Source organism: Bubalus kerabau, chromosome 21, assembly GCF_029407905.1.
Source record: "Bubalus kerabau isolate K-KA32 ecotype Philippines breed swamp buffalo chromosome 21, PCC_UOA_SB_1v2, whole genome shotgun sequence".
NCBI classification, from domain to species: Eukaryota; Metazoa; Chordata; class Mammalia; order Artiodactyla; family Bovidae; genus Bubalus; species Bubalus kerabau.
Genome location: NC_073644.1, coordinates 53,262,899 through 53,290,895, shown reverse-complemented (window position 1 = coordinate 53,290,895; position 27,997 = coordinate 53,262,899). Strand labels below are relative to the sequence as shown.

Sequence of the window (27,997 nt, the reverse complement as noted above, 5' to 3'; positions counted from 1 at the left end):
GCAGCTCATGGTTCTGTTGAATCATTCCCTGCTGGGTCTAGCATCTCTCCGTAAGCACATGCGACTAACAATTTTTCCACCTTTGGCTTCAGGACATCTTCACTGTCCACCTCCCTGGGAAGGACAATGTGAGGGCCAATGGTTTTCTGCCCTCAAGGGACTTCGTGTCCATCTGGGGGTTACAACTGGAGGGTTAATACTGAGGGGGCACCAGAAGCCAGGGTTTGGGTGAGTACTCAACAAAATGCACAGACCCTGATGCAAAATCAGCTCACAGGACAGAGAAAGCACTGGTCTGGATCAAGCAGGAAGCGACAAAGTACCAGAGGGGGTTGAATGATATCTGACACTTAGTAGAAACACAAGGCTTTTGTGGCGGGCAGGGGCAAGGCTGATTCTCATTATCCGTGGTAGTTATGTCCTATATGGGCTCCCCAGGTGGCGCTAATGGTAAAGAACCTGCCTGCCAGTGCAGGAGACATAAGAGATGCAGGTTCAATCCCTGGGTCGGGAAGATCCCCTGGAGGCAGACATGACAACCGACTCCAGTATTCTTGCCTGGAGAATCCCATGGACAGAGGGAGCCTTGGTCTCTACAGACACTGAATTAGTTACCTCGGAACCACGGCTCCCAGGGCAAATACAGGGTGAGGTTCCTCGGAGCCTCCCTTGGGCAAAACAGTGGAGCCACTTGACATACATTTTGCTGAATTTCCTCTTCCTTTTTCTGGATGTGCCATATTGTGGATTCATTAACACTGAACCCTGGGTCGGCAGCACCATAACACACACCTGAAGGATGCTTATCAAATGTGTGCTACACGTATATTCTCCTGCGGGCACATCACAGTCTTCTTGCCCTTAGAACGCTAGACAGCCCTTCAGCTCTCCACCCAGGAGCATTTTAAACAATGAAGTCACCAACAAAATGCACAAAGTGGCACTAAAGAGACACAGAAAGGAAGCTTGTTTAGCGTCTGAGAGCTGAAACAAGAAGCCAGTGTCACCTTCGTTGGATCTCAGCTGGGAATGTGAGCGACTCAAAATTTTGCCTTTCTGCTCTGACCATGAACAGCAGAGAAAGCCGCAGAAGCTCTGAGCTGGGGGCTTACAAATCAGTGTTGGTGGGTAGGCGTGTTGGCAAACGCAGGCTCCGTGAAAAACGAGGATCAGTTGTACTCTGTTACAGAAGGGCTGTGAGGAGAGGCACTCGGTCCCCATCCGCCGATTGAATCTGACTGTAAACACAGGTGAAGGAGGCTCTCAGGTGGGGGAAATGAAGCAAGGGTGGGAAGCTGGTTCTGGGGTAATGTGGTGATGGGAGGGGGCGTGACCATTGAGGCAGAGGTGGTCAGATAGGGGGTGGGCCGTGACTATCAGGACAAGGGATCAAACTTTACCCAGCAGATCAGAGAACCTGGCAAGGGCAGGACTGGAAAAGAGCATAATTTTAGGACCTTGAAGGATGGGTCAGGAAAGGATGCTCTGGACAGAGGCCACGTGAGGTCAGCACCGGGCCACCCCTGGATCCTTAGAATGGCGCTGAGTGGCTGGTCTAGAGTGAGTGAGAAGAGGAAATAGCTTTGTGGTGTCAGACTCCCAAGTCTCCGTATCTGTCCAAAAGGAACAAGCCATCGAGGCAGGCCGAACGCCCAGGGGGCAGCCTTCCCCGACCCCGTCCTCCGTCTCCCTCTTGCATGCGCCCAGGGCTCCCCATCACGCATCACGGTTGTTTACCTGCCTGTCGTCTTTGCTGACATCCATTAAAGCCCTTGAGGTGTCCAGACACTTGCACATGATAACTCGTGATGGGCATGGTCCTCATGTCAGAGGTGGGTGTTATTACCATTCAGCCCATTTACAGATGGGAAATGCACAAGGTTAGTGGAGCTCTTAAAACTCTCCGAGCTGACAGGCTGACGCCAGAGCTCGCAGCTGTAGCCACACACCCAGCAGCTCTTGCTTGCTCACGGCTGAATCCCCGCAGCTTAAAAGTGACTTGGGGCATCCAAGTGACTCCAGAAATATAATCTGAAAGCCTTTCATCTCTGACCTTCCAGGCAGCGCCACTTGGTACACAGACCCCTCCTTAGCCCAGAGCTTATAACCTCCCTTTTCCGGGGCTTCAAGAGCTTCCAGCCTCTGCGACCTCACGGGTCCCACCCATGCTCAGAAGGACCTTGCACTTGGTTTAATGCTCTGCTGTGGCCGTCTTGAAAATTCTTAATTTTGAAGCAAGGGGCCCCATCTTCCTATCGCACTGGGCACCTCAGATTCCACAGCCAGTACCGCCCCTGACTCCCCCATCTCCTCTCCCACAAGTCAGTGCAAGCGGCCTCCACTTTGTTGAAAACTTTCCATCCCAGATTAACATGTACATTTCTATTCTGGTTCTGGAGCCAACTAATGCGTGTAACTTAATCACACTGTTGTTTGTTCAGTCTGGCTGTAAACCATGTAAACTCCATCCTCCCGGGAGCTTTCACTGCCGCTTGGGGAATTAACAACACACGTCAAGCTCGTTACATGACTCTCCCAGGGTTCTGCTCCGATGTCTGCTCTCAGAATTTCTAACCCTGAGCAGGCTGCATTTCAGCCCTGAGAGATGCCTGCCCTTCAATGACTGAATGTGAGCTCCTACCCTTAAAGTCCCCTCAGATCAGAAATAACAAATCCAAACAAAGAAACTCTAACCACATACTGTTTCTATCTCTGCTCACGGGTAAATGACAAGACATGATACCTGAAATCTGTCTCCGTAAAGTGTTTCCAAAAAGATAAGAAAAATGGATCCTTTTCTCCTCCCTGCTCTAATCTGGATATAAAATGAAATTTAAATCAACAAATAGGTGACTGTGCCGGAGCCTTAGTTTATTAATCAAACAAGTGGGTCGAGTAACTTATCTAAATTTAATACCTTGGCCAAACAGAACTGCATTCAGCTCTCAGCCATGAGAATCATGAGATAGACATATCCAGCACTGCTGAGCAGCTCGTCTGAGCCAGCTTCCCTGGTGGCTCAGATGGGTGGAGAGACACAGGAGGTTCCAAAGGAAGAAGTGCACGGGAGAGGGGAAGGCTGGCGGGGTTACCAGGAGACCCTGGATTTGGCCCCAGGTTCTGCTACTGGTTAGCTCTTGGAGTTGGGTTGATAGCATTTCACTCTCTGGACTTTGATTTCCTACTCTAAATTTTTTAGAGTAATTGTCAGTATTTTACTGACATAAAAATATTTGGTGATAGTGAGATTAAATACGACCATCAATCCAAAAAACGCTTTGTAAAACCTTAAAGTTTTATTCTAAAATATGAGATGCTATTGGGACAAGATCTTGCATGTCCTAAAGGGCCTTAACAAGGTGCACATTTGACTCAAGCAGGTCCCAAGCCACTGCCTGGACCCTGAAAGGGTTTCAAGAAACCCAGGCTCCAAGGAGGCCAGATGAGAATGCAATGGAAAGAATTTTACTCCCCTGGCCTGCCAGCCCTTGGCCTCCTAAAGCGATCAGATGCTGGATTTGGAAACAGTCAACCCGATAGAATTCTTCACACTTCTAATTACTTCATGATTTGTACACATTTTGGCGGTTGCTTCAAGGCTGTTTTATTAATTCACAGATTTTCACTATTTTTGCTTCTCCTTCTCTTGCCAATTAGCTGAGCGGGCTGCAACTTGGCATCTGGGGAGCGCTTCAATGGGAACCAGCCTCCCCCCCCGCACCCTGGACCCCACCCCCTGGGAACTGCAGCTCAGCGTGAGAGTCACAAGTCACCACGGGGCCCAGATGGGTGGGGGCAGCCTGGGGGAGCTAATTCCCTGGTGACTAAACCTCTGCTTTGGAGAGAAGAACCTGTGTCAGCTCGCCCACTCCCCAGCCCCATGGCTCCACTCAGAACCTAACACCGCGGGAGGACGCGGCCGTCACCAGACTTGTCTCACTGACCTCACGAAGATGCTTACTCCAGGCCCCAGGAAACCATGAGAGAGCACCCCATGCAGCCAGGTCTCTGGGGTGGCCTGTAAACACCCTCCAAAGGCATGGCCATGAGAGAACCTGCCCTCTGTGCCATTCCTGGGCAGGCCATACTGGGCTCAGGATCTGGTTCAAGTCCTGCCACTCAGGGGCCTCGCCTGACCTCGCAGAACAGGGATGATCACATGTCATGTCCTCCTCATCCAGGTGCTGTTAGGGACAGAATGCCGTCACTGCCAAATGCCGCCAAGGGGCCATTACCACCAGACCAAACTGCTTTGAATGCACCCTGGTGGTGGTGTTCTGGTCCCACTTTTCAAATAATTTTCAGGTCAGAAGGATCTCAAATCTGACTTCTGGAAGGAGGAGGAAGCATGGTTGAAGCCTCTCCTTTCCCCGGACCCCAGGCCAACGCCAAAGCAGGTGGCAAGGAGCAGGAAGGAACGTTCTGGAAGGTACTGTTTTCTGCTTCCTCACTGCTATCCATTGGACCCTCCTAGATGATTTTTGTCAGCTTGTTGCTTCTAGAGAGGTCCAGGCAGGATCTAACTGAGGAAACACAAAGGGAGTTGAAATAAAAGACAGTTGGCCAAGACTTGAGGGGGGAATGCAAAAGTGCATTGGAAAGGGAAGTTGGAATGCTCTACCCTACTGTATGTACAGGGCCGAATGAAAACACCCATCTGTCTTGCAGATTGATGGCGGGCTGAGGAGAGCAAGGAAGCTGGTTTCTCTGTGCAGAGAACATGCAGAGGCTCCCTTAAATTACACCTACGTGATAAATGACATCACATACCAATTAACACCTGCAAAGAGCCACTTGGGCACCAGGTGTGGGAATACCAACAACAAAGGCTTTCTCTGAACATCAGAGAAGCCTGGGTGTGTGAGTGACACCACGGACCAAGGCTGTGGCTCATTCTGAGGATTTGGAATGAAGCTCCCTTGCTCGAGCCTCCTGTGACTGCTGGTGAGCCAGCCAGGCCTTGTCCTGTCTGAGGTTTAACCTGAGAGAGGACAGCAAGAAAAGATAGGAAGGCAAAATGGAGGAGAAAGAGGACAAGTAAAAGTAAAAACAGGTTCTCATGGTGGGACGGTATGGGGGCAAGTAACCCACAAGAAATGGCCTTGACGACTCCTTGAGCCAAAGGTCACCAACCCCATTAGCCACGCCAGCATCCTTGCAGCCTCTAGTGAGATGCCACCCCAAGTCCCTCCTATGGCTTAATACTCAAGGACAGTGGGCCCCATGAAGCCCAAGGATGGTTCACCCTCACCTCTCCCAAGGAGCGCTCTCTGCCCACTCTATCCACAGCGATCCTCCCCTCTGTTGACCTCACATCCAGAGATGGATATACCAGGTGAGATGGGTAGTTTTATATGCTAACTTGACTGGGCCATGATGCAAGATATTAGGTCAAATACTAATCAGGAAGTTTTAGTAGGGGTGTTTTGGGGTAGGATTTACGTTTAAATCAGGACACTGAGTAAGGCAGATTGCCCTCCATAGTCTGGGTGGGTCTCATCCAGCAGAACAAAATGCTGGCCTCTTCCAAGCAAGAGAGAATTCTGCCAGCAGAAACCCTTTGGAGTTCAGCTCCAACATCGGCTCTTCCTGGGTATCCAGGCTATCGGCCCACCCTGCAGATTTCGAACTTGCCAGTCTCCACAATCAAGCGAGCCAATTCCTTAAAATAAATCATGTATTTTTCTCTCTCTCTAAAGATATATGAAATCTCTTTGTGTGCGCGCGCGTGTGTGTGTACACACACATCCTATTGGTTCTGTTTCTCTGGAGAACTCTACCACACCAGGAAACTAACAAACCTTAAGCCGAGGGCTCCTCACTTGCAGGGCCCATTTCAGAGTCCTGGGAGGAGGCCTAGTAGACTCATCTCTCTCCTTTTTGAGAAGGCCTCCAATGTGGCATAATTTTTCAGCCTCTCCAGGCCTGGATCCAGCCTGGCCTTTGAACTGGGCACTTACTCCTCACGTCCACCCTGGCGTCCACATCTTCACTCTGTCCTGACCACATGAGCACGTCCACCCTCTCTCCTTCTAGTGGAAGCTCCACGATGGGGAGACAGTTCTGCCCCTTGGCCTCTGCTGTGTGTGTCACGGTCCTGGCACCTGCTAAGTGCTTGATGCACATTCATTTACAGAATGTTGGTCCTCGACTTTGGTGGGTCTACAGAAGGAAGAGGCCAGACAGGGGCTCTCAGAGAGGAAACAGGGCCTGGGAGAGGAAACAGACCAAGATCAGGGGCAGGGTGAAGGGAGGAAGGAGAAAAATCTCACCATTTCAAGCCAGCACCCTTGCTCTCCCTTAGCATCCCAGGACTCTGGTCACCAGAGGCTCAGTCTCCTGAGGTCAAGACCCCAGGCCTCCCCGATGTGGACCCTTTCCAAGGCCAGTCTCAGCTCCCCCTGACCTGCACCCACTCCACACCTTCCTCTGCTCCCCAGTCCACTAAGGGAAGCACAAAGCCGGCTGAGTGTGTAGGGCGGCCTGAGCTTCAGCCGCTCATGCTGGTTCCCTGGGGAGGGAATCAGAATGGAATTCAGAGCCACAAAGGACAAGGCTCTGGCTCAGCCGTGGACTCTGACAAAACCTACAGCTGACTCAGTACTCCTTCGGCAAGCCACTCTCAAGAGTCGTTTTCTGAACACAACAGGTTCTCTGGAGACCCCGAGGCAGTCACAACTTCCCAGGAGACTGCACCAGGAGAGTGTACCAGACAAGGCCCTCCAGGAAGGGATTTTTCTTAAAACAAGATTATCAACAATGACATCACTACCACCACCTCCACAAAACTCCTGTCACAGCTGATTCATGAAAAGCAAGTGAACCAAGGTATGAAAAGTTGGATTTAGGTTAAAAAAAAAACAAAACAAAAACAAAGCTGATGCTCATTCTTTATTCCACGAAAGGATTCACCATTAGTATGTTTAAGAAAAACAACAAAAACAGTTGCTGCTTTTAAAAAGAGGACAGGATTTCCCTGCTGGTACAGTGGATAAGAGTCTGTCTGCCAATGCAGGGGACCCAGGTTCGATCCCGGACCTGGGAAGATTCCTCATGCCTCGGAGCAACTATACCTGTGTGCCACAACTGCTGAAGACTGTGCGCCCTGGAGCCTGTGCTCTGCAACAAGAGAAGCTACCACAGAGAGAAGCCTGAGCACCTCACCGAAGAGTAGACCCCGCTCACTGCAACTAGAGAAAGCCCGCACGCAGCAATGAAGATCCAGCGCAATGAAAACTAAATCAACAATGAAAAAACAAATTACAAATTCACCACATAAAAATCAGATAATAAAAATAAGAAAAACAAAGAATGACTTTAACACTCTGGATAATCCTGGCTAATACTTCGATAATACCTGTCTAACCTTTGCTGTATAATTACAGTAACATTTTTTAAAAATTTATTTACTTTTAATTGAAGGATAATTGCTTTAGAGTATACTGTGTTGGTTTCTGCCAAACATCATTATGAATCAGCCATAGGTGTACATATGTCCCCTCCCTCTTGAACCTCCCTCCCACCTCCATCCCCATCCCACCCCTCTAAGATACAGTAACATTTTTTAAAGGAAAAAAGGATCATATAGTATGGGCTGTCTTATAAGCAACATACTATAAAAAAATCCTAAGAGACACTGCATCATCTAAGAGCTCTGGGCATCATCACACAGAGTACTACGATTTACTCCTGTGTTGGTTTCCTATACATAGTGTGTCCTCCTTTAATAAAATATTTGCAAATTATAGCTTCATGTACAAACCTCTAGGAATATCATTAGGAAATAATCATTTGGCTGGTGCTCTTGTATTCTGCTTCCATTTGTACATCAGGCCCTGGAAAACTTATATATTTGCCTGTTCACTCATTCTCTCACCATACGCTGATTATGTGCCTCCTACGTTCCCATCATTGTGTTAGCAATGAGATGTAACAGTAAACCAGTAAACTAAAGCTTCCTGCTCTAATGGAACTTACATTGCAGTGAGAGAAGACAGATAATTTTTTTAAAAAACAGTGATTTTTAACAAAACCAGATTATGATAAGGACGATGAATTGAAAAAAAAAAAAAAGAGAGAGAGAGAGACAGGTGATGTAACAACTATCTCAGGAGAGAGGGTTATTTTAGCTAGAAGGCCTTTCTGAAAAGATATTGTTTGGGTTGAGACCTAAAAGAGAAGGAGTCATCCATGTAAACAGCTAAAGGAAGAATAAGCAGTGCAGGGAAAACAGCAAGTGCAAATGCCCTGGGGCAGGAAGGAGGCTGGTATATTCAGGAAGGAGGCTGGTGCGGCTGAAGCAGCAAGAACAGTGTGGGACGAGGTTGAAGAGCAGGGCCCCACAGGATCTTTTACGTCATAAGCAGCAGTTTTAACTTCATTCCATTGTACCAGGAAGCCATGAAGTGCTCGGGTAAGGCAGTGATATGATCTAATTTGCACGTTTATAAGCTCCCTCTGGCTGATTCCTGAAATGCAAGGAATATATTCAGGGGAAGTAAGCATGAAGACAGGGAGACTAGTAAGGAGGTCCAGGTGGGCAGTGATGGAACTTGGATGTCAAGGTCAAGGAGGAGGGGTTGAGAGAGATGCAAGGTGAATCCTAGAAGTGGAACCAATATGTGCTACTAGGTGAGCTATAAGGAATGAGGACAGGGAGAACTAAAGCAAGATCCCTCATGATTTTGCTTCACTGACCAGGGGCAACCATCTACATGGATTAGAAAGTCTAAGGGACATGCAGATTTGGGAGGAGTCTAAATGAATTGGTAGAAAACTACACTGCTGTACGATGTTTACAAACCTTCTGTGATCCATTCCCCCTGCCTCCAAGGAACTTGGTGCTTCAAGCACGGAGACCCAGGTGGTCCAGGTTCTTCAGGGAATTTTCCTTACTTTATGGAGATTCCCCATCTTAACAAAACAAATAGAGTAAGCGCTCCCTTCCTAACTCCTACGGCTCTTTTAAAGGCTGAGAAATGATACCCAAAGTATTTCAACTGGAAAGGATGCTTACCATAAATTATTTTGTTTCTTAGGCTGGCTCCTGAATTAACTAAAATAGTTGTGTACACAGAGATATTTATCTTACTCCAAGGGCTCTCTGTCTCTGAAAAACATATCTTTGGGGGACAGTATCTGAAATAATACCATTTATTTGACTGTACAAGTCACTAATTCCTCCCCAACCATCACTAATTGGCTTGGGAACACTGCCTTCCCTCTCATTACAAATGAGGCTGGTATTTTAAAGCCCGAAACTCATACACTAGGCCATTTGTGGTGGCTGCTACTCAACCCTCCACAAAATGGTCTTTCTTGGCCTGGAAAATTATTATTTTTTAAACAAATGCTGCAATTCCAACCCTATTCTGTCTGCGTCACTGCCACAAGCCAGGGACCCAGTGCCATGGAGACAGCTGCTCTCAGTCAATACGTCCATTGCGCATGGACCTGCCCTACTGCTCAGCGCCCCCTTCAGGAAAGGAGGACTCACGGCACCGGGGGCTGCAGCCCCGCCTCAGAACCGCCTCCTCTGTTTTCCTCCAGAATACAGCTCAGGCCAGGCTCCCTCCCTGGGGCAGCCCACGTCCAGGGACAAAGTGACAGGTGAGCAGAAAGGCCTCTGAGTCAGGGCAAGTCTGAAGAACATTTCAGCTGCACGAGTCTCCAGAGTGTCAGACGAGGCTGTCACTGGGATGGCTTCACAGCCCAACTTATCCTCAACTCGGCTTCCCTCTTTCTTCTTAACAAACTCCCTTTACACAAATCTGTGTCACAGAGCCTGCCTCCCAGCAGCCACCGCCTCTGACGTGTAACGCAAGGGGCAGCTCCCCCAGGGAAGACGTGGTGGAACCCCACACCTGTCACAGGTGCTATGGTCTGGGCAGGGAGATAGACCTGCTGGAACAACCCTCACTAAAGCCTCCTGCATAACTCCAGTCCTTCCACACAGCCCCCTTTTGAGGCCTGCCTTCTCCAGAAGACAAGCCCCTTATGAACCCCAGGCCACGATAGCCTCTCCTGCCTCCTCTTCTTTGGCTCGCTTTGGGTCTGTCCTCTTAACTTGTGGCCTTCATCTTCCTCCTTTTATAATAAAGTCCCCTGAGATCACAGTGAACTCTAAGGACTGTTAATTGGTATCATGAACGGGTCCTGTCTCCCCAGACCGGCCACATACACCCAACGGCAGGGCCTTAACCTACTTCGCATGCCTAGCACAGGGCAGTGCGCAAGAGAGTGACTGTCACTCATGAAAAGATGCTCAACATCACTGACCCTTCAGGCAAATGCAGTCACCTCACACCTGTCACAATGGCTATTATCAAAAAGAAAACAAATAGCAAACGTTGGTGAGGATGTGAAGCAAAGGGAACCTTTGCACACTGTTGGCGGGAATGTAAATTAGTGCAGTCGCTTCAGAAAACAGTATGGAGGTTCCTCAAAATATTAAACATACCACGGTGGTGGTTTAGTCACTAAGCGGCATCCAACTCTTGCAACCCCATAGACTGTAGCCCGCCAGGCCCCTGTGTCCCTGGAATACTCCAGGCAAGAATACAGGAGTGGTTGGCCATTTCCTTCTCCATGGGATCTTCCCAACCCAGGGATCGAACCTGGGTCTCCTGCATTGCAGGAAGATTCTTTACTGACTGAGCTACAAGGGAAGCCCATATAAATCACCAATTCCACTTCTGGGTATTTTTCTGAAGAAAATAGAAACACTTATTTGAATAGATATATGCACCCCTGTGTTAACTGCAGTATTATTAAAACTGCAGCCAAGATACGGAAGCAAGTTAAATGTCCATCAAGAAATAAATGGATAAAGAAGATGGGAGATACACACACATACACACACACACACACACACAGGAATATTATTCATCCATATAAAAGAATGAAATCTTGTTGCTTGTGAAAACATGGATGGACCTAGAGGGTATTCTGCTTAGTAAAAGATGTCAGAAGAGAAAGACAAATACTGTATGGTTTCAGTTATATGTGAAGTCTAAAAAACAAAACAAACAAACATAACAAAACAGAAACAGACTCAGAGATACAGAGGTTGCCAGAGGGAAAGGGTAGGAGGGAGTGAAACAGGTAGAGGGAATCAAGAGCTACAAACTTGCAGTTACAGAATAAATAAGCCACAGGGATGAAACGTACAGCAAAAGGAATACAGTCAATGATATTGTAATGGTGGCGACAGGGTAAGTAGATTTGTCACAGTGATTATTTTGTAATTTATAAATGTATCAAACCACTATGTTGTACACCTGAAACTAATATATAATATTGTAAGTGAATTATACCTCAAGTTTTAAAGAGATAGTAAATGCCGGTTGATGTCACTGACAGTGATGAGTAGTATGTGAAACGACAGCATGTGTAATGCTAAAGTCAAATGAAAGCATTGTGGAGAGTTGGGGAAGAGAGAAATTGAAGAAACTCCAGGGAAATCACAAGAAAACTTTTCTAATAACTGGCTCACTGGGGACAATGGAGATTTCATTTCTGGGAAGAACCCTGCTCCTGGTAGCACCTATATCCTGAATTATTAAGAATGTAATCCTCCAGCTTGTCATCCCTTTCCCCTCTCATTTGGGGTCCTGTCTGTGCTGATTAACAGCTCTGGAGAGAGAAAAAGTCAAATCCCAAATCTGTAGTGGCTCTGGCAAAGGATCTGCTTGAGGAGTCAGCCGAAATGGATGGCTTTTAGCAGACTGGGGCTCTCTGTGACTTTTCATTTCATGGAGTTACTCCCTTGCCCCCAAACCTATAATAGCAGCCTCCACCATCAAGATAAAGTGTCTTTTTCCTCCCTTGCATTCAAAAGCTTCCAATCCAGTAAATATTTCCCTATACTCCCTCCCTACAGCACCACGTATCTCTAGCACACGTTTTAGAAATTAAATACACTTGTTATTGTTGTCCTCTGGTTGTTTTCTGTTTAGGAATGTCTCCTTTCTTCACAGAGATGAGGACCTGAAGTTCAGGCATCTCTGACTTTTGTCTGCATGTTTGGAAAGCAGTGTGGTGAGGAAGAGCCTGGGCTTTGGAGTAGGAGGGTTTGAATCTCAGCTTTGCTTCTTAACCAGAAAACTTGATACAAGCCACTTAGCCTTTCCAAGCCTGTTTTCTTGTCTGGAAAATGGAGATAATAGAACTTTCTTCATAAGGTCAATGTGATGAAATGAGTGAATTTGTGTAAAACACTGAGTACAGTGCCCAGTAATGTACCAGATGCTCAATAAAATTCATACTATTTTTCTACTTTAATAGCTTTGGAGAGCCTCATTTCTTAGGGAGTCAAATAACAAAGCCTACTTGGCTCAAAAGAAGTAAAATTAAGGTAATAGAATTATTAGGTTGATACATAACCTCTCCCAAGATGACAGGGTAGGTAGGTAGATAGGCTGACGGGGAGCTTGGCTATGGGTGGATTTCTTCTACTTTCTATCTTACTTCAATGACTTTATCATGTTCTTTGTGCTGTAATTTTTTAATGAGTAAGGGTATATGACAATCTTCATATTTAACTGGGTAGCTTCAACAGGTGAATGCAAGTAGAAGGCAAAGGTTGATAAGCCAGTGTGACCTAGTGCACATCTTAGATCACAGAGATGCACATTCAGCAGGCAGATTCCACATCAGAATTTCTAAAGAGGGAAAACTAAGACTTTGCATTTTATTAAATAAGTTCCTCAGGTGCTTATTGAAAAAGGCCCTGATGCTAGGAAAGAGGGCAGGAGGAGAAGGGGATGACAGAGGATGAGATGGTTGGATGGCATCACCGACTCAATGGACGTGAGTTTGAGCAAATTCCAGGAGATGGTGGAGGACAGGGAAGCCTGGCGAGCTGCCGTCCACGGGGTTGCAAAGAGTTAGACACAACTGAGTGGCTGAACAACAACAGCAGCAGGTGCTTATGTTATTAAATGAGTCCCCCAGGTGCTTACATGCTCCCCAAAGTTTGAGAGGTTCTAGAAAGAACTCTGGATTTGGAATCAGAAGATCCAAGCTCTAATCTTAGCCCGGCGGCTAACTGTAGACACAGTCATGTGTCTTCCCGTGTCCCTTTTTGCTTTTCTGCTCTAATGCTGCCAAGTCAATGAGCAATAAGGCCCCTTCTGAAGGGAGAAGGGGGTCAATCACATTCCCCTCTGGGAACCTATGCCAAAGGAGAAAAGCTGGCCAGAGAGTCTGGATTCCTGAGGATAACTAAATAATCTTGGGGACAAATAAATATTCAGCAAGCGATAGGGCCCCAGCAAAAGTGAAGCACATGACTTGTGTTGCCAACCCAAACAGAGAAGCTGCACAGCCTGCATGTCCTCAGAGAGTTGGGCCCCCGGTTCTGTTCCATGGCCAGGAACCCTGCAGCACAGACCAGCACCTGCCCAGGCCAAGCCCCCTGTGGACTGGCCAGAGGCTTCCTCTTTCACCAACGCTGCAGAGAGAAAGGCCTGCAGAGAAGAAGGAAAGGCAACATCAATTTGGTTCATGGCCTTCAGGTTTGGTAAAAGGACCAAGAGGTTAAAAATAAAGCCTAGAAGATTTCCATGGTGTAAACATGCTCCCTGCTTGGGGAAGGAAAGATGACAGCAGGAGAGAGGCAGTCATCAATGGTAATTCAGATCTGCTTGTCTCACTGGGTAAGTCAAGGGTTCTAGGTCTAGTTTAATGTAAACTCCTGAATTTTGATAAGGCAGTTCATATGACTGGGTAAATATGTAATGACTCATGGGAAAACACACCATGGCTGATCATTTCATTTTTTTCTGATGAATATTTTCATCACTTTTTCAGACAACATAATTAAAATGATACATTTTTCATGTCTCAGTGTCCACTCACCTTCTTCTTCTTTTTTTTTTTTTTAAATATAGTGTGTAATGACTGACCCACATGTCTTTAGACATGCTATAGAAAGGCAGTTACATAAGCCAGGAGTCTGAATCTTGGAAGTGTCAAATGCCCAACACAGTTGACACTCAGACAGTATTCTGCAGAGCAAAGTGCATTTTCTCTCCAGGTTTGGGATGGTCTTGTTTACCATGATCCAGCCCTTCAAACGAGACGGCTCACTTCATTATGATGAAGACACTGTTATCAACAGAGCAAATGCTTTCCCATCAGCCTTGTAGATGGTGCCTAAATGCTAGTGATCTCTAACATTTCTAAAGATAGATTTTTTAAGTACCTTAATACATTTTAGAGGTAATTAAAAAACACAAGCACAGGTATCCTCAAAACCAAGGGAAATGTAGTAAATAAATAAAAGATGCAGCACTTACCCTCCAGGTTTACTATGAAGGTCTGAAATACAGGAATGGCCACTGGAAAAGGTCTGAGAGACTTGGCAGACCTCAGGTTTACATCTGAATCATTATGACAAAACCATTTTTAGAGCCCATCTTGATACAGAAATATATGCAGAGAAATAGAACTTAAGGGCCCATATATATTCCTCCTCTTATTTTCTCCAACATTAATCAAGTCATTATGGGGGATTTCACATACAGCTTCTAACGTGAAGTGGGGAGGGACTTCCCTGGTAGTCCAGTGGCTAAGACTCCATGCTCCCAATGTAAGGAGCTGGGGTTCAATCCCTGGTCAGGGAACTAGATCTCCAAATGCCCCAGTGAAGAGTTTGCCTAGCCACAACTAAAGATCCTGCATGCTGAAACTAAGACCCAGCACAGCCAAATAAACAAATAAATATTTTTTTTAATAAAGTGAAATGGGGAAAAATGGAAAAAGGAAGAGTAAGAGTCAGCACAGGGTATGATAACTGGTTTGGCTCATTCACTTTAACAAACGCACTTTCATCAAAACCAAGGAAGCCCGGAGGGAATGATCAGGTGGTTAAGGGCATCAACATATGAGGGATACTGAGAGCGTATGAAGGCTGGAGATGGAAGTGGGTTAGCTTCATATATTTGAAAGACCCACCTGCAAAGAGGGATCAGTTTTAAATGGGGTTGATCTGGAAGGTAAAAAAGGCTGTCAGATATACGCATACATATACAATACTCATATACCAGAAAAGCAAGCTTCAGGGCAAAAGAAAAATTTTCAAGTAAGTTGGCTCTTTCCTCCAAAGGAGTGGCTGCCTCCTAACAAAGCCGTGAGCTCCTCATCATGGGGACACAGTCAGGAAGGAGCAGTAACAATCTGTCAAAGATGATATGAAGAAGACTCTGGCATTGCATAAACTCTGAGCATCACTTCAGTGCTCAGATTTTCAGGTTCTATAAACAAGAATCGTTACAGAGCTAGAAAACAAGATGGCTGGGGTGTAGTCAAAGGCCTTATGGTTATAAGTCAGAGTAAAGATTTAACAGTCCCCAACCTTGGCTCCCTGGTGGCTCAGATGGTAAAGAATCTGCCTGCAATGCAGGAGACCCAGGTTTGATCCCTGGGTTGGGAAGATTCCCCTGGAGGAGGGCATGGCAACCCACTCCAGTATTCTTGCCTGGAGAATCCCCATGGACAGAGGAGCCTGGCAAGCTACAATTCATGGGGTTGCAAAGAGTGGACATGACTGAGCAACTAAACACCACACAGCACTCATCCTAAGATTTAAAATCCTCTCTCGCACATTCCTGTTAAATCTTTTGAAGTTGAAGTGTTAGTCGCTTAGTTGTGTCCGACTCTTTGTGACCCCATGGACTGTAGTCCGCCAGTCTTCTCTGTCTATGGAATTCTCCAGACAAGAATATTGGAGTGGGTTGCCATTCCCCTTCTCCAGGGGATCTTCCCTACCCACGGATCAAACCCAGGTCTCCTGCATGGCAGGCTGATTCTTTACCATCTGAGCCATCATAAGATGACTGTGTGGATCCAAAGGCCCATTACACTTCTTCCACTTGATTCTGGATACAACATCAGTTGGCCCACAAGGATGGTTGCAGTCAGTGACCTCCAAGTCTCAGCCCCGGGAGCACACAGTTCTGTGCTGTTGCTTCATCGGCTCTGTAATGTGGAGACTGTAATGTGACCCCCTCATGTGGAACTGCTGAGTGGAACACACTGGAGTTTGTCAAGGGTTTAACAAACTGGAATAAGCAGTGGTCTAAACTCAAAAGCAGCTTTAATCCCTAGAAAGTCAAGATTGACAAAAAGTCATATCATGGGATTTTTCCTGCTTATCCTTCTGGTTAACTATTTAAAGTGCTAGAAGCTCTGCATTTTATTTCCTACCATGTGCGGACTTGATTCATTTTCTCCTTGAATTAAAAGACTGAAATTGCTTTTCTCTGTTGAAAAAAATTATTTAAATATTGCCTCTGAAATGACAGAACTCTACATCTGCCTCATTTAGAGAAAACCTGCAAAAATCCAGGTGTAAAGAGAAAAACCCGTGGGTAGCCATTTATTTCATAGAAAGGTCCTTCATTATGTGCATCAATTTACAGAAACACCAAGCTTTAGGGCCCAGAGCTGAAGCCTTAGAGACGAGGTCGTTGACAGAGACAATGATAACAACGGTTCCCATTTATTAGCCACACCTGTTACGCCAGATGCTCTAAGGTAAGCCCTCTCAGGTATGTTACCTCATTTAAGCTCTGAGACAGTCCCAAGAGGTACAGAATAGTAACGATATTTTATAGATGAGGAAGCAATACTTGAGACTCAGGAAAAGGGAAGACCTCAGCATAAGGTATCAGAGAAAGCGGCAAGTTGAGGTTGAAATGCAGACAGTCTGACCCCTCAGTTGTTCAGTTGACAAGTCATGTCTGATTCTCTGTGACCCCGTGAACTGCAGCACGCCAGGCTTCCCTGTCCTTCGCTGTCTCCCTGAGTTTTCTAAAACTCATATCCATTGAGTCCGACCCCTATATCCTACTATATCCACTAGGCACCCCAGTGCACAGGCATTGTCAAACTTTCATTTTGGCAATAGAAGCTCTCTTCCCTTTTTTCCTTTATCTCACAACCAATAAAAATTAATACATAGGAAATTAAATTAATTAGAATTAATACATAGGGAAGAAAGGTTCAGAGCCAATCCCTAGCTTCTCAAGTGACTCTGAGGATCTCCAAGGCTCCATGGTACCCAGTTCGTAAATCAGTAGTCTAATACAAAGCCCTCATTTTACTGAAAAGCAAACTGGGGCCAACAGATGTAACTGGATCAAGGTCACTTTAGTTGTTTGCAGCTGGTTGTGGATCTGAACCCAGTTCAGTTTTCCACCCACTCAGCTTAACATTTCAGGCAGCCCCCAGCCTGCAGTGTGCTTAAAACCATCCAAAGCTCTTTCCTAGAAGTCTGTTGTTTTGTCAAATACAACTGAACTTGGGCAACCTTGTATGCGTGATTCTAAATGATCATCCTTCCAAACTTACATAAAAAAATACATACTGTGACAGAGATTACTGGCTGTCACCCAAACTGTGTTCTCCCCTTCGCTCACAGAAGACTAATTTTTAGGTAGACATGAGAACACCCAATAGAAGACCAATTTCTCAGTCATCTGTGGACAGTGGGATGTGTGCAGAATTGGTGTGTGCACCTTCAGGGTCAGACTCTTAAAAAGAGAGACAAGCCCTGCTTCTCGTCTTTTTCTTCCTTCTGGCTGAATTAGAAATACAGTGGGTGGAGAAGGCAATGGCACTCCACTCCAGTACTCTTGCCTGGAAAATCCCATGGACTGAAGAGCCTGGTGGGCTACAGTCCATGGGGTCGCTGACAGTCAGACACGGCTGAGGGACTTCACTTTCACTTTTCACTTTCATGCATTGGAGAAGGAAATGGCAACCCACTCCAGTGTTCTTGCCTGGAGAATCCCAGGGATGGGGGAGCCTGGTGGGCTGCCATCTATGGGGCCTCAAAGAGTCGAACACAACTGAAGCGACGCAGCAGCAGCAGCAGCAGCAGCAGCAGGATGGCTAGATTAAATACAGGTTCACCAGTGTAATTTGAATTTCAAATAAACAAACACATTTCTATCAAAAAAAAAAAGAAATACAGTGGGAACCATCTTGAGCCATGCTGATGAGGGCAACAACCTAGGGAAAAGGGAACAGCCAGAGAGAAAGAGCCTGGGTTGAGCTGCCATCGCATCAAGGACTATTATTTGTTGTCGTTCACTTGCTAAGTTGTGTCCGACTCATTGCGACCCCATGGACTACGGCATGCCAGGCTGCCCTGTCCTTCACTATCTCCTGGAGTTTGCCCAAATTCATGTGCATCGAGCCGGTGATGCTATCTAACCATCTCATCCTTTGCCACCCTCCTCTCCCTTCGCCTTCAGTCTTTCCCAGCATCAAGGTGTTTCCAGTGAGTCAGCTCTTCACATCAAGTGGCCAAAGTCTTAGAGCTTCAAGACTATTACGCTTGCAAACTATTGTGAGAAGGAAGGCAAGTGCTATACTGATTAAAAAACTAATATTTGGGGCAGCAAACACCCCCCTTGAACTCAAACAAGAAGGATGCATGTATGTGGATCCACACTTCTGAAAGCAATGGGTCTCTCTCTCTCTCTCATCTCTCTCTCTCTCTCTCTCTCTCACACACACACACACACACACACTTATTGAAGAACGCATGGGTGCTCCAATCACTTGGGACCCAGTGCTGACACAGCGTGATCAGCACCCAAAGCATCCGCTTGCACGATGAACATCATTCAAGCCCCAGAGAAACATTTCTCCACATCTCTTGCCTTAGTCCTCGAAACAAAAGGCCACTGTGTCCAAGGGCTGTGAAAGATTGGGGACTTCGCCACTGCCAGGATCGGGGACAGATGCAGCCGCAGAGGATGGAGAATTTGATCAGTGCCAGCATGGGGGGATTAACTCGTCAAATCTTTCTTCACAGAGCATCAGTGCAACAGATTTCTGCATAATGAAGAGGTATTGTTTCCCAGAAGGCCAGAATATCTGTGGGTTATTTTTTTTTTTTTTTCCGCTTCTTTTCATCTTCTAGTTCTTGATTTCATCAGTACCACTGGATCGGTATGCAACAAGAGTTGCATATGGAAAGTGGAGTGATAGTTTGCAATAATAATCTGAGACTAGAAATAATATACATGAAATGTGACCCTGATTCTTTACGTTGGTCCCTAGGCAAACTTTAAAAGCTACAATTACAAGTGGTTTTCTTTTTAAAAGAATATTTAATAAGACCTTAAACTAAATGTTTAAGAAACTGAAAATTCAGCTGTATTTAAATAACTAAGTTTTTTATAATTTATAACTGGTATGTTTGCTTTTTAGTTTTCATAGATTTGTGAATACTTTGGAAAAAACTATTTGAAAACTTTCACTTAAATTTTAAATTTTTCACTACTTTAAATTTATATTTTGATGAAAATAAAACATTCAAATTTGGCAGACAATCTATTTTTTAATCCTTTAGAGTCTTACTGTCAATTGAACATCGACTATACTAAACAAAATAATTAGTGACCTTGAAATGGAAGCAAGAAAATATATTTTATCAAAAATACAATAATATATGAATTAAACATTGTTACTCTGTTCAAATATTTTCCATCAACTAAACAGCCAAGAATGCAAAATAATAATTATATTTCATTATCTTTAATGTTTTGCCATTCTTCAGTGATATAAAGACCTTGACACATATATTGTTATTACAATACATATTTGTCACCATAGCAGAACATGTTACATGTAACAGTGATTTATAACTTTTCATCCTTTAGACATATGGTATGTCATCCATTTGCATTCTTGCCCCAGACCCTACAAATGTTAGAAAAGGGACTGGTTGATATCGGGTCTCTCTCAGAACAACTAAACTTGTGTCCTATACAATGCCCTTATTTACTTCTTAGAGAAGTCAAAGCCCACAAAAGTGTGAAAGTAAAATGCTGTTGTAAGTAGCAATCCTTAAAGGAATTCATTGGCCACTTCTACATCCACCGACTCAATGGACAGGAGTTTGAGTAAACTCCAAGAGTTGGTGATGGACAGGGAGGCCTGGCGTGCTGCAGTCCATGGGGTCACAAAGAGTTGGATGCGACTGAGCAACTGAACTGAACTGAACATCCTCTTTAGGGCATGCAGGACTCAGAGTATCTGCAGAATCATGTGTCACTGAGGGGTTATTTTGATACAACAAATGCTTGCAAATAAGTATGTGTATTAATTATCTATTGCCATGTAACAAATTACCACAAAGTTATCAGCTTAAAGTAACACATGTTTATCATCTCACAGTTTCTGTGGGTCAGGCGTCTACTCTGCTCAGGACTCAAGGTATTGAATGGGCTGCATTCTCATCTCGAGGCTTGACCAGGGAAGAATCCAAGCTCATTCATGTTGTTAGTAGAATTCATTTCCTTGCAACTCTAAGCTTTGGAGCCCCAGCTTCTTACCAGCAGTTGGCTGGAGGCCACTCAGGTCCTTGAGGCCACCTACAGTCGCCTGCCATGTGGCCCTCTGCACAGACCTTCTCACAATCTGGCTGTACACTTTTTCAAGGCCAACAGGAGACTCCCTCTCTAGTCTGCTAAGGCAGAGTCTTATGTAACATAATTATGAGACTGACATCTATCATCTTTCCCACATAATGTAGCCTAATTAAGAGAATGACCCCACCCCACCCCCGTCACCTTTGCCATTTCTGTTGGTTAGAAGCCAAGTCATAGGTTCCATCATGCTCAGGAGGAGGGGGTTATACAGGGTATTATAAAGGGGTTATACTCATTGAGGGTCACGTGGTGACATCTGCCACAGTGTGTATTCTTATGTTCTGACAGAAGAGAGAGATCTTGAAAAAGTTCCTACCTATCTAGAGAAGCAAGCTGATGTACATAGTTTCCAGAAATTCGTATAGGGCCCTATGTTTACCCGAGCTAGAAAGTTCCGCTTCAGGAACTCTGCTGAAACTGTCACTGTTGTTTACCATTGATCTCTCCAGGTGTCTAATCAAATCAGGGAAGTAGCCCGTTGCTTTCTGCTCTCCGCCTAGTTAGAAAGTTCTAGGTGCGCTACTCATGCCCTTAGAGAAGACATGTTGTAATGTTTGGAGATTTGGGATCACAAATTAGCTGTTAGCTCCATGAATGCAAGATCCTATAAGCGATACACAGATGATGACCCCAACCCTACCTGTCTTCTTAAATTCTGCAGCCCTGTTGATAAGAAAACAAGAAAGATGAAATTCTGTTCTAATGCCATTTCCTCCTTCCTGAGCCCTCCAGCCACAGTCACTGCCTCTTCCTCGTCTGCCTCCGCCTCTCCATTCTCCTCCAGGCATTCCCATAAAGACCCAGCTTCTTGTACAGACCTCTACACCCTCTACACCTTAATTATCCTCCTGAGATATTTCACTCCCATTACACTGGGAGATCTTTGAAGGCAGGGTGATTTTACTCATATCTACATGTCCAGCACCTGGCACCATCCCTGACATAGAGCCGTCTTTCAACATGAGTTTGCAAGGATGGGTGGAAGGACAGACAGATGCACGGTGGCAGGGTAACAAGCTGTGCAATGGTAAACAGTACAGGACTGCAGGTGTCAAACCTAGTTCAAGCCACGCCACTTCTCTGAACTGTTTCAACTTTTCCCAAAAGTAAAAAAATTAGAATTGTACAATATTTAGCAAAAGAAAAAGACAAAACTGAATATATTTTCCATGATTCCATTTATAGAAGACTCAAAGCCAGACAAAGCTAATATTTAGAGGAGAGAACTGCCTGGGAGTGAGGGCATGAAGAATTTTAGGGAACTAGAAATAGTCTATAGTCTTATCTGCTTGCATAGTGTAGACACATGGAAAAAAAATCCATCAAGCTGTATGTTTAAGATTCATAAGCTTTACCCTAGGCAACATACTTCAATATGTAAAAATTTAAATGAAAAAGAGGAGAGTGTTCCTGAGGGCTCTGTGTGAAAAACACAGCCCCATTCCTGCACAAGAAGTCGGGCAAAGCGGGGTCAACAGTGTGATCATCTCGAAGGGATCCAGCATCAGAGAGTCCTCCTCAGTCGTTTCATCCAGGGCCCGCCCCCACATCGTGCTGACGTGGACAGGGGCCGCTGAAGGAATGCTACCTTCTCCTCTGGGCCACTTTATCCTTCTCTGCAGACCTTGAAGATCAAGTGCTGCTTCATTAAATGAGTCCCTGAAGCCTTCCTTTGAGGCCAGGGAACACTGCCCCAGCTGTCAGCTCTCCCTGGGGTGACATCCACAAGGTAACACTCTGGGCCAGGCCCGGATAAGGAGCTCCGAGATGACTTCCAGCCAAAAGTCCTCTCTGCTCACTCATTTGGTGGAGCTTTGTAAGGATGCATCCAGGGCTGCTCCCGAGGATGATTTTCTATGCCGAATGTTCTCCTGGGGTCTCAGACATTCATTTTTCTAATGTAGGAAGTTGCACACTGTTGTGTCACTGCGGGATGGTGATGCTGAGGAAAAGCACAGTACCCGCGATGCCAGATGCCAGAGGTGGCAGAATGAGCAGCTTCTCCCAACACACATGTCTTTGGAGAAATTGTGTCTCCAGGTGAGTACACGAGAGATGGCTAAGAAACCAGATTCTCTTGAAAACCTCCTACTCCAAGCAATGAGGTTCTCTATCCCTTCCCTGGACTCAAACTCCACCTGAATCTACTAAAACTTGAGACTCTTCATTGGGGCTTCCCTGGTAGCTCAGAGACAGTAAAGAATCCACCTGCCATGCAGAAGACCTAGGTTCAATTCCTAGGTCAGGAAGATCCCCTGGAGAAGGAAATGGCAACCCACTCCAGTATTCTTGTCATCATAAAGGTAAAACCCTGCTCTGTGCTTACTGGCTTTATCTCACTTTATAACAAGACTATAAGCTCATTCACAGCCAGGCCATGCCTCCCGCATGGTCTGCTTCCCTGGCCCTGGGCTGGATACAGTCTGTAGCTATTGAATACTTGGTGACTTGCATATATTAAAAATCCAATAATTAACTATCTCAAGCATACAATGAGTGTCCCCTGTAAGCACTGTCCTTGGCACTAGGCAAGAACTGGGAGCGGGGGAGACATATAAGGCCTCAGAATGCTTACTTACCACTGAGCGCAGACAGGGGGGGAGGGAACTTGATTGGCTACATCTTTTGCTGTGACTGAAGCCTAGGAGAGGGTCAAGCGTGCCATTCACCACCCTGCACATCATGTGCTGCATCTCATCACTTCATAAATAAAGAAGTGGGGGCAGAGAGAGTGCTCCTGTTGTGAAGCGCTTATCTCTCCGCTCTGAACCACCTGTCAGTTCTCTGCTCAGTGGTGTTGGGGTGAGAATCAGCAAAATGCGGTTCATGAGGCCTCTCTGAGAAGGGGCGCCCTGTCAGTTTCTGCCAACAGGGGGCGCTAGAGGGACACTAAAGCTAAACTGCAAGGTGGGAGGAGAGCTGTTCCTGGCAGCGCGACCCCAGCAAAGCCCTTTGCCCAGGAGTTATCACTGTGGAAACGGAAGGGAACCTGCCCAACCTCAAGTTCTGATTGAGCACAGTCTTAGATGATACACAACAAGAACCTCCTCCTAGGATGAGGCCATAAGTGGCTCTCGGTTTCACTTTCTGACTTGCCACAATATGGGCACGTGAGGTCTTCATTATAACTTAAATCTCATCTACTTCCAAGAAGGATTTTCAGGAACCTACAACAGCATGTTACACGATTTAAAACTTAAAGTCAGAAACAGTGATCTGAACCCAGAGGTGAAGGAGAAGGGGGGAATGGGTAGATAATCTACTCTGATCCTGAGTCCAAACAGGTATTATCTCCAAGTATCAAATAAATCCTGCTTCCCAACAGCCAAGGTAAAAAGGGAAACATAATCGCTTATGTAATTCTCACTGGTGATTAGGACAAGGGATCATTTTAACGAGAGAAAATTTTCCATGACACTAAATAGAGAAATTTAATTAAGTGAGACTTTAAATAAGAAATATTGAATAACAGAATGGACAGCGTCTTCAGTGGTAGCTCTTCAGAAGTTATAAGAACTCATTACATGGCTTCTTATTACTTGATCAAATAGAGCTAGGCCTTTGTAACACCAGATTGGAAAATTATCTGCCAAACCATCAAAGATGGCCGTCAGAGCTTGATATCTTTGTCAGGCCAGCAAGGGGAGTAACACAATTTCTCAAGACTGTTTCAGAATATAATTTTTTTTTTAATTGCTTCAGAGAAAGACAAGAACATGGCTGAGCAAGGAAAGAGGACAGCGTGCCTGGGAGATGACTGACAGAAATAGAGGAAATACAGGACTGAGAGCCACTGCTCAGAGGTGCCAGTCCCCAGAGCGGTCCTCCTCCTCGGAGCATCTGAGCTGCCAACCTGATCCAACCCTCTGGTTACTTCCATCTACCTCCTCCACTGCTCGAAACCAGTGCTTTTCTGGAAGCAAGGGTCTTTCTTCCCTCTCCGCCTGCTGCCAGAGCCACTGCGGGTCCTGTCGAAACAGGATACATTGCCAAGAGCAGTGATCAAAGAGGTGAAGGGATAAAAGAAAAAAAAAAAAAAATCATAATCCAAAGACCTGAACCCGAGGCGGGATACACAGAAGTTAAGAATTTAGAAGAGCTAGGCTCAAACCCCAGTTCCCACACTTAACCATTTGTGAGACAGGGGGGAATTTATTTCACCTCTCTGAATGTCCCTTTCTCGTTTCTGTGAAAGGTGGCGCGTGGGAAGGAATTACTGAAACCAAGTTGGCAAATCCCCCAGGTAGGGCTTGCAGACACCAGCTGTGACAGTGAGGAGTGGGGGGAGGAGGATGTCGATGGACGACGGTGACACTGTGCACGCAGCGATGATGCCGAATCACTCATCACTCAGCGCAGACACAGCTTATGCTACGGTAAGAAACACCACCAAAGTCTCCATGGCTTCACACTGCCAGTTTATGTCTCCTTCAGGCCATGTGCTCACTTAGGGTCCCAGACCGGCAGCGGCTTCACTTCCACATGTGCTTCCATGGTCATCACACGCCCCATCAGAGCTTTTCCCACTGACAATGCATTGGTTCAGGGGTTGCGAACTACAGCCCTCGGGCCAGCTGCCTGTCCTTGTACCTCCAGTTTCACTGGAACACGCGGCACCTGCCCCCATGCACACCCATGCACACGCCCATGCACACCCTCTTCCACACCACGGCAGCAGAGCTGAGCCGGCGCGGCAGTGACTGCAGGGCCCAGGGGCTGGAAACACGTATTCAGTGTCTGGTCCTCAAGAGAAAGCTCACCGACCCCAGCACGGGTCTCAGCAAGTCACTCAGCCACACCCAACTTTGAAGCAGGAAAGCGTACGCCTGCTACGGTCCCGGAAAACAGAACTAGAACCACTTTGAGGACAGCACTGACGTCCACCAGAGTGGCTCACACCAGGCCACCAACAGGGCAGCGTTTCCGAGATGGCCGCAAGCTTTCTCCAGGAGCAGGCACAGATTTGAATGGGAACTAATACTGTGGAGCTCATCTCACCGGAGCACTATTTCATCGGGTGACATCCCTGCTCAGGAAACTTGACTGGATCCCTAATATATAAAATTCCAACCCCTGTCCTGACACTCAAGACTTTCTGGTGTATACACACACACACACACACACACACACACACACACACACACACAGTCACTCAGTCATGTCTGGTTCTTTGAGACCCTATGGACCGTAGATTTTTCAGGCAAGAATGCCAGAGTGGGTAGCCATTTCCTTCTCCAGGAGATCTTCCTGACTCAGGGATAGAACCTGCATCTACTCACGTCTCCTGCACTGCAGGCAGATTCTTTACCACTGAGCCGCGATCTTCCTGACCCAGGGATCGAACCTGCATCTACTCACGTCTCCTGCGCTGCAGGCAGATTCTTTACCACTGAGCCATTAGGGAAGCCAATATGTGTACGTAAACTATTATCCACCCTATAATATTTTCCATTATTCTTAACAAGGATTCCTTTGCCTCTATCTATCTAATCTCCCTCAGAAATTAAGAAAATGTCCATGGCTACACAGTCGGGGACAGGGGGCATTCCCATGTCTGTCTGACACCAGGGCAGAGGCCAGTCCTCTGGAAGTGCTCTTCTGTTACCAGGATACCTGTTCCTTCCTTCCCCCGTGAGAAACACAAGCCCTCATTTCACGCTTCAGCCCAGAAAGCCCTGTGTTTCGGGACACCTTGCAGAGCACCAGGACGAAGCAATGGTCTGTGTGTACCTCTCTTTCCCTCTGAGGTCATGGCCCTAATCTACCCTCTGACTTTTTCCTCTGACTGCAGCTTACGAATGGACAAGAGGATCCGGAGGAACTGGGTTCAGGCTGAGCCCATGGACAGAAGCTGCCGTGTTCCCCAGGGAAACAGCGTGGCAGTCGAGTCAGCTAGAGAGAAGAGGAACAGAGGCCTGGACCCCTAGGAAAGCAGGCATCCTGCCCTGACGGCCCAACCTCCAGAAGGAAGCTTGCAGGGCTGGTTCTCTTCCTCTCTACCTCCTGGGAGACATCCCCCATGAAAACAAGGCGAGGTCTGAACTGAAAACCTAAGGAGATCAGCAGTGAAGCCGCCGCATTAGAGGTGACCCTGAACAAGCCCCTGAGCCGGGGCACATTGGCCATGGGAGTGGGGGCACAGAGAGCGTCCCGGGCAGCGGGAGGGACAGTGGTTCCTGTGCGTTGCTCTGGCCCTGAAATAGAGGGCCCACTCCACGAGGAGGGTTCAGACCAGGCAGTGAGCCCGAGGCCCCATCCAAATGGCTGCGTATCTTCATCCCTGGCATTTCTGTCTTAGAGCAGAACGTGCATCCTCCCAGGAGCCCTCTCCTGGCCCCTTTTTGTACACCAAGACCAAGGTCGGGCTGGTCCTGGGGGATGGGGTGTCCCCAGGTGCTCACCTCGTGGTTAAAAGCACAGCCCTGCCATCTGTCCAGAGGCAGACAGATCTGGATCTGAACTTTGGTTCCTCCTTTTCTGGGCTGTGTGACTTTGGCTAAGTCACTAAGCCTCCCTGAGCTTCAGTCTCCTCATTCTACAAAGTGCCGACCCTATGGGGTTGAGAGCAGCTGAGCTGAAGCGTTGATTTGTGCATGGTGCCTGGCAGGTGGTAAGACCTCCATACAAGGTAATGGCCATGGCAATAATGTCAGAAAGTAATTACCATCCTCTTTCTTAATGGGGAGCGCGTTCAGCAATTTCAAGCTGTCTCTTTCCATATCATCCGTCACAGACCTTCAAATCCCTTACCTATTTAACCCGAGTATTTAACCCAGACTGGGTCAGGTCTGAGTCACTGCTGGGGCAAAACCCCCACTCTGGGCCCTCTACCCTTGAGACAAGCTGCTCCCAAAAGGCCAAGGCAAAACTTGGTGACCAGGAAAGTCTTTGCAGCCAAAGCAAAATATTCCACAGGCCTTTCCCTGGTACCTCTAAAATACATCTGGTCCCAACTTAGCAAAACATAACAGTGGATAAGGCCTTCTAGGGCAAGACAGAAAGCAGAAGTTAAAAATAGAAATTAGGAAAAGGCTGCTTTATTTACAGGCTTCAGTCTCTTCCTCAGATCTATTATCCTCCACGCTCTGTGTGTTCTCACGTGTGTCTATAAAACTGCAGATCTGGCAGGAGTCAGATTGGGGGTTGTTTCTCTAATAGAGTGAGCTCGTGTCTCATGAATTAGGGGATATTTTAACAAACATTAACAGCCATAACTATGTAAAATGATGCCTCATTTATCCAGCATGATCGGGGCCCTGGGTATGTTACACAAATTGCCTTAACAAATAAAATGATGATTTATCACTCTCATTTACCCCTTTGCTGGAAGTTCTAAAGCTTGTCACATACTTTTTGGCCTCTTTAAACAAAGCGTGCTAAAAATCACTGAATCATCTCATCATTCAGGGCCATCATTACAAGCATCAACCATTCCAGTGGGCTTTTAAAACAATGACACTATTCAAGAACTACTGAGGTATGGGGCTATTCTGGGTTTGTTTCTACCCCCAAAGATTCCAGAATTTAAAAGTTCTTTTGTCTGATTT

The 27,997-nt window shown here is 46.3% G+C and overlaps 1 protein-coding gene across 1 annotated transcript in view; it reads right to left on the bottom strand.

The window, feature by feature from the left end:
* The window catches only part of MAPK4 (mitogen-activated protein kinase 4), a 169,287-nt gene that overhangs the window by 100,083 nt on the left and 41,207 nt on the right, over positions 1-27,997 (bottom strand). The window lies entirely within an intron of this gene.